The sequence below is a fragment of the Haliotis asinina genome, chromosome 14 (assembly GCF_037392515.1).
Source record: "Haliotis asinina isolate JCU_RB_2024 chromosome 14, JCU_Hal_asi_v2, whole genome shotgun sequence".
NCBI lineage: Eukaryota > Metazoa > Mollusca > Gastropoda > Lepetellida > Haliotidae > Haliotis > Haliotis asinina.
This window is the reverse complement of record NC_090293.1, coordinates 8,586,860-8,595,000: the sequence shown is the minus strand read 5'-3', so window position 1 is coordinate 8,595,000 and position 8,141 is coordinate 8,586,860. Positions and strand designations below refer to the sequence as shown.

General features: G+C 37.8%; 1 protein-coding gene across 1 annotated transcript in view; it reads right to left on the bottom strand.

Moving 5' to 3' along the window:
• Nucleotides 1–7,695, bottom strand: part of LOC137261852 (tetraspanin-8-like) — a 16,789-nt gene extending 9,094 nt beyond the window's left edge. The window contains exon 1 of the mRNA XM_067799654.1: nt 7,647–7,695. The gene's annotated coding sequence lies outside the window, so the exon portion shown is untranslated. The remainder of the gene's footprint in view (nt 1–7,646) is intronic.
• Between the last annotated feature and the right edge of the window lie 446 nt (nt 7,696–8,141).

Genomic DNA, 8,141 nt, shown 5'->3' with positions numbered 1-8,141 from the left:
TGTGGATCGTTGTAAATAATGTAATAATAAAGTCTGCTTTACAAAGGAAAAGGATTCTATTTTAAGGTCTATGTAATTGAATATTTAATCATATGTTCGTTGTGATGATGTCACCGATTTATTTTCGACTGGGAGTTCGACAAGAGTGTATTTTAAATCCTATACTGTTTTCCTTCTTCATAAGCGAACCGTATTATGATATTTCCAATTCAGGTAACGAATGGAAATGATTTGCTAACTTAAAAAAACTAACACGGCTATCTTTAGAAGAGGTGGGCCAGTCGCCTCTAAGAAAAATGGTTTTTGAATGGCAAACATTTATCTACTGTTCAACACTATACATATCTTGGACTAGTGTTTTCCCATACCACTTAAAAGAGTGTTATAGATCGGAAATCAGGTTTCTAAGAAGGCTTATGTAATGCCTAAAACATGTTGTTATCCTTAGAAGCAATATTTTATCTGAACTGTATTTTTTTTCCTGAAATGTCTGTAACATGTGCTGATAGTGTATTTGTATTACTTGTATATGTCTTGTCTTTGTTTTTTTTTTACTTGACTACTACATTGCTTTACACTGAAAGAAAGCTTCCACAAAGCAAGGGGACACACCCCATATGTGTATAGGTTTGAACCCTGGCCTTTAAGTTTTTCAACGTAAAATTAGGCATTTATGAAACTGTATATCGTCAATGATCAGTCACAGGGTGATCGGATATTAGGGAAGAATCACAACTGTCTTTAAAGAAGTTCAGGATAACATCATTCTTGTGTTTTTGTAATATCTGTTTACATCTTGCTATGTCTTATACACTTTACAATTTACGCACTGTATTATAATATTATTGCTCCACTAAATATGCGTGACTTAATATTACTTAATGCCACACCATCAAGTTTGGACATGTATTCGACCTTTTTTAAATAAATTGAATGAATAGAGAATGGGAGACAAAATAGGAACGGAAACGATAGGTAGGGGAAGAAATGGTCTTTTGCTTCAGTGCTGTGAGTCCCCACATGGTTTCTATTTGTGAAGATCCAAAGTCCTCCTTAAAAACTGTTGTGTACAGCTACAAGCTGGGTACAACCATACTAACACTCTTCACTTTCGTTGTTACGACAAGACTTTCACATGTGAAAAATGTTTCGCATGTCTCCGTGAAGGACAGTCATATGACTTCATCCAAATGTATAGAGACATGGATATACACATTATCTAGTTCACATTTTCCATATAAAAATCTGTCACCTTTTCCGTCTTTAACTTAGTTTAATTACTTACAGGTTTATTTTGTTAATACAAATACACATACAATACATACCTGGTAGTACAAAGCAATGGCCTGAGGCTGCTACGTCAAAACCTTCCACATCATCAACTTTCCACGTTCATCACTTTCATCACCCTCAGTGAATATCCTAGACAACTAGTAGAGCAGACCGTTGCCACCACACTCCATCAACGAAATAATCGTACACGGAAAACTGAACCAACTCCCATCAGGATTAACATCCCATGCCAAGGCCAGATTAGCCCTCACATCAGCCGACTCATTAGAAGAATTACAAGTTTGGATGTGACATTTTATTCTGATAAAACTTTAAAACCCATCCTGAAAGCAAATGGGAGAGGTAGCAGCAACCAGAATGAGTCCAATTCCAGAGGATGTATAAACAAAATTTCATGTGATTGTGGAAGCAGCTACATTGGAGAAACTTGCCGGCCTTTCAACATTAGACTAAAAGAACACAAAACTTCATTTGAAAAATCTGACCTTAAATCTGTACTCTCAGAACACATTGTTAATAATCAAAAGTACTCGAGCTCTGTCAACTGGCAACACTCTCAAATCTTGGCGTCCAACGTCAATGCTTGGCGGAAAAGAAAGCTTCTTGAGTCAAGCTTCATTAGAAGATTAGTACCTGAGATCAACAGAGATCTAGGTGTTTACCTCCCTAATGCCTTGTGCATCATAAAAAAATCGTAGTAAAGTGACCGACAAGGGCACCCATGGATGAACACTAACTTCCATGTACTGTTAATAGTATTACTTTATATGCTATACATGTAATACATTTAACAAAAAATCTTTGTACATGTCCAAACTTACAATTTGGTATAATAAGGATCTGTCATTTCTAATTTAATCCAACAACACTACTATATATACAAAATAAGATGTATTCATTCTGTGAATCATGTTAGTTGTAACCATTCACTACTAATTCTATTATGTTGTCATAGTATTCCTGTTAGCTTGCGGTATCATATTTCCATTGCATTGTGACGTAATAAGCATTGTGAGGTCATGGGCAGAGTTAACAGTTAAGCCGTACTGTTCAGTTCAGCTCAACCTGATGAGGGGGCTAGGATAAGTACCGAAACGTCGTGAAAATAAACTCAAGAAGTTGCTATCCATAAAATGTGTCCTCTATCAATTTTCTTACTTCAAACATCTGACCTTAATTGACATTTAAAACCGTTATAACGACAGAGGCATAATTGTTGGATACTAACCAGTTAACACAAGTTTAGACGTGACCACATTAGGGCATCTTCTTCACAATATGTTGTTTTAAAAATAACAACAGCAAAAAACACCCTCTTGTATATGGAATAGCTTAGTTCATTACAGTAGGACAGTAACAATCAATGAACGCACTTTATCTATTTCGTAATGATAACGCTCTGTTCTTGTCATATTGCAGATACACTTGTGAGCGTTCCGTTAATTTCGCGAGTTGTTTCATGGCATAACCTTTACGGATACACCAGTGAAGAACTTGTGGATTCAGGCTCCTACCACAAGCAAATCCGCATCACTTTCGGAACGAAGTGGACTGATGCTTTTACCTGGGCCTGCCCGAGAAGCTAAGTCTCAAGACATCTCATTGGTTGATGGTATCGCTAGAGATATCCACTGATTGTCACAGCGAGGTAATGTAGCATCTCGTGGACAGTACACTGAACATGTCCTGTTTCTGACAGGAAAGAATTCCCAATAATTCCTCCTTGACTTGTATATAAAGAACATGTTTGACAGAGCTTGTAGCATTCAACACACTTTGAGAAACGAAATATATTTCTGACGTGCTATCCAAACTCAACATGAAATGTGAGTCACTCGCCCGTTTAAATGAAAATGTTTTTTTTCAAAACAGGGTAAAGGTAGTACAAAATAGAAGTATGTCTTGCATTCTGTTTAAATGCATTTCACATGTTTTTCGTCAAACACAATTCAATAGATATTTGACAAAGCAGCTAATGAACAATATCATATATATGTCGGGTGTACTTCACAAACATCAAACAAATTGATTTTCGAAAATGATATTCATAAATGGATTAGCTTATTGATCAAATACCAATATATATTCCAGACTTCTGTCCAACTGCTCTGGCTTCCTGTTTCTTGGCATCTTTGTTGTGGCACCACTTCACAGCACATGCCATACCAACATCCCCATGTGACGTCCGAGAAACTGACAACAACGTGGTCAATGATACAGTGACAAAGCAACCCTTGCTGCTTTCTACCCACCCGTGGAATAACGGACCAAGCAATACACCTCGTGTTGATGATGTTAACAACGTCAGTGATGACGCTGATACCTGCGACCAATATTCTACTCGTCTGTTGATATCCCTGACGCTTGTACGGAATGCAGTCAACATTGCATTTTCTAAAGCTGTAAGTACACAAAAACCAGAGCGTCAACATACACTGTACACAACTGGGAGTGTAATAGATGGACTTTTGAAATAATGTGGCTAAACATGAGTTTTTTTCTATTCAACCATCACTTATTTTTTCTCAATTTGTAAACGGTTATCTTTGACGTTTTTTGTGCAAAAAAAGAAGACTGGGGAAAATGAATTCTCAACCAGAATATCCCTACCATCTTTGAATGGATGTTTTGCTGCTAAGATGTCTAATTTACCAACCACCTCTTGTATACCACCACAAGAGAGAGGCGTGCATAACGTTACATCAGATCAGTAGATATGTGCACAATAAAGACAGGAAATCAGCCGTACCATACACTACTTTTCCACCCAGTTTCAGTGTTGTTAAACTATATTTTTTATTCAGTACTATATCCCTTCTCGGAGATCGTTCAGCTTCAGTACTGGTATTATCATGAACCTTTTTATCCCTGGGCTGCTGTTCCCGTACTTCGCCAGTAAATCACTGTCAAACTTGGGCATAAATTAGAATCCGGACGATATGTTTCCGGAAACATCTTTGTTCTTCCCACATTTGACCCCCAACACCTTCAAGGTGCTACATGGGCAGGTATCTGAAAAGTTTCAAGAAGACCGAAGGGTGATGAAATCCACTGAATGCTTCTCAAACCAGTGTAAAACCAAATTCACTCATTCACTTGGTAACATTTCCAACTTTCAGTGTTCCACACTCTGCATTCACTTTCCCAACAAATGCAAGTCATCATCTAACTTCTGTGATGACATCAAAACAAAAGCGAGCAACTCCGTTTATATCCCTGAATGGCCACAAGACAAGTCCATCAACTCGCTCATGGTAAACATGCTTTTGTCATGTTCGAAGTAAAGACGTGTTTCGAGGAAGATTTAATTTGAAAGCAATTCTTAATAACTTTTATTGCATGGATATATGGAGTAATTCCATAGCAGTTGTCAGTTGTCCTAAGATATACAAATATTTTTCTGACAAGTTTTTATTTCCTTGGTGTGATCCATTACTTCTTCGTAGGAAAAAATGTAGGAAACATGAATTGGGAGAAGTATTTACTGGGGTTTTATTTACTGGGAAATTGTGCTGCCAAACGTTGCCAACAAGCCTTTATTCAAATAAGAAAATACTGACCAATCCAAAAGACTTTGTTGAGTTTTGTTAAATGTAGAGTTTTAGAATTATGTTATTAATTCTATTCAGCCTGCTGTGGGTCACATCATGGATCTTTTGGCTTGTCTTGAGATTGGTGAGAAGGACGTGTACCAGGCTCCTATGAGTTATCGTCATGAAGTATCAGCCTCCTTCAACCGGACACGAACCGAGGTGTTGGGCCTAAAGATCGCCAAAGACGAACTGGTAAGCCATTCCAGAATGTAGTAACTTCATTCGGTAACAAGATGATGTTCACTTCTATCTCAATGGGTACGTTTTCGTTTTCTTGCTTTGTGGTAAACTCTGGTTATCACGAATTCGAAGGTCCATTGATTCCAGTTCGCTATATCCACTGCTGGTTATACGCCAAATTTGGCTAACATATACTCCTTGTGCCCGGGAAGAGGACACACGGTTCGTTAGATCTGTCAGTTTCACAAGCATGTTCGCTTTACGTCCAATTTATTGTAGGTATGTCACTTGCTGATACAAGTTTCAGAACAGACATAGTTCAGAAAGCAGCAATGCCAGAGAACATTCATTCTAACATTTCGGACAAATTCTATTTTCTCTGGCAAAACAGAGGATCCATTGAGGATCCATTCCAATGGATCACTCGAAGAAGTCACGAGTACGAGTACAGTGTCGAAATATCATCAAGGTGGGACTCGCCCACGATCACTTGATTCTGTCTTGATTTAGGGACGCAGTGAGTTTCGACGCCTTTGGGGAACCGGCATCCCATGACCAAGAATGGCACTGGAATTGATATGTCTCTTTCTGTGTTTAGGTTTCTTTAATTACCCATGGAACATTCCATTTTCACTAAAGCCACAATAATCTTTCTAGGTCTTCTGCTTGAACCTCCCGTCACCTGTTGGCCAATGTAGATCTAATGTACCCCTCACAGACCCACAAGACCCGTACCATGCTGTCATTGACGGTCTCTATGTCCTCGTCTCGGTCAGCAACAACATAACAAGAATTATACAAGAAGCCACGAGATAAGCTCATGAAATCAGGACTCGGCAACATTTTTAGGGCTCATTTACTGAAGTAATCTCTCTCTGTATGGATGTGTAAATCTCTCGTCCATGCATACTAGTGTGCATTTGTATTGTGTAAGTACACAACTTTATGGGTAACAACTGCACGGAGTGACATTTCAGTCTAGCTTCCTTTAGCTTGAAAACAGTGGAAGGATCTACACTTAAATATCCCTCTAGGCAATAAACAAGAAGCTGTTGTTTTTAAAGTTTAGTGCTTCATTGTTGACCGAAACATGTAGACAGAAATATATTATGTGCTTAAATAATACAAACATTTTATAAAGACTGTCTTTGCATTCTGAAACATGTTTGGGTATAGACAACGAAGCTTGTGACACCGGGGCACAATCTTACGGTTGTACTGACTTAAACTTGTTTTCACAAGAAACGGTGAATTTCATTTTTATTTTATCTACAAGATGTGATCAGTAATTTCTGAATTATGTGACAAGTTGTATCATTATAGACTACAAACCCTTTCCACAATCAGAAGGAATCCCTGCAGAATACATGTTCCACTTAACGATTCCGGCAATGTCCAAACCAAATGTCACCATGTCTAAGCGCTATCTAACTCACTATATAACTTTATATATCTATCAAACTATCTGGTCAGTGGCTTTGAAAAATGATAACAGTGGTCGTAAATTCAGTCTTTTTTAGATTCAGAGAGATTTATTCTCTTTTCCTTAATCTGAACGTTGTGACAGTGTAAGTTGGTAACTAAATCTGCTTTAGCTCAATTGCACTAATCATTTTATATGCCATATATCGCAAGTTTATATCTTCTATGTGTACTTTAATGTGAAAGAGATAACCAACAAACTATCGCTGACTTGACGAAATCTGTCTTTTCAGTTTTACGATTGTCATTTACTGTGACATTTATATTTACAATGCAATGTGTATTCATTTGCTTAAAAAATCTACATATGTGTTAATAAATCTTAATTCTTTGGATTGTATATCATAATGCAGCATCAACCTTTTCTATCTCAGTTTATGTTCACAATTCAGTGTGCATATTTGAGGGTGCATAAACATGTTATGAATGTTATTCTATACACTGCCAGTTACATACGTTACATTTCTGGACACACACACACGCACACACACACACACACACACACACACACACACACACACGCATACATACACACATACACACACGCATACATACACACACACACGCATACATACACACACATACACACGCATACATACACACACCAACGCATACGTGATATATTAGCTGTATCATCTTAGACACGATGTTACACAAAATACACTTGTTATTACATGTTGAATTTTAGAACAAATATTAATTAAATATATGTTGTTTGTATAATAAATCTGTAAAATGATAATATCTGACTGTAGCAGTTAATGTGGAAGTTAAGATTTTTTAGTGGTATGCGAGTGGTATTGGTGGAGGGTTGTCTCCCTTTACAGTCCCTCTTGCGAGTCCGCCGCACCCCAAAAAAGAAAAAAAATGGCTCAGAGCACATGTCGAATTCTATGTGTTGCGATGTTTTCTCCGATGCTGTTGCCTTACGATGTGAGGAACTATGGTGTTCACAAAGTTGTGAATGGGATTGTGCACACAATAAGGTTTGCGACAACTTTGTATTTTAAATGCAGAATAAATGTTGGAAGTTACGAAGATTGTGTTTTACTCATGAGTTGCTTTGAAACCTAGCGGACTACCGCTATACTGACTCACCCATTACAAACTGTTGAAAGCAAGCAGCAAATATTTTGCCCGAGTGTGACATAGCTCGGGCCTCATGATTCCATGCACAACCACAGAGAAGGTCACAAACGTGTACTTCTTGTACTGCCAGAACGTCGAGCGATGATACACTTCACAAGAGACCAATATCTACAACAGGAAGGCTTTTCTGAAAATACTTTCCTCTGATTGAATTATGTCCAATTAATCAAATACCAGTGTAACGTTTCTTGCCTCTGGATGAGTGAGTGAGTGACTGAGTTACGTTTAGTTGTAAGAAGCTTCTATCAATGTTCCAGATACACGGGATTACTTTTATTCAGTAGGACAAAGACGTGTATTGTCTATCAATTCTGTATTAAGATCATGTGTTGTAGATTATCGTTGCTGGCCCGCTTCCTCCTCGGTGTTACCGAGACGTGTGATTATAATGTAAATTACTTCAGTTGCTATTCGTTGGTTCTTTAACGCCGCATTCATCAAGAT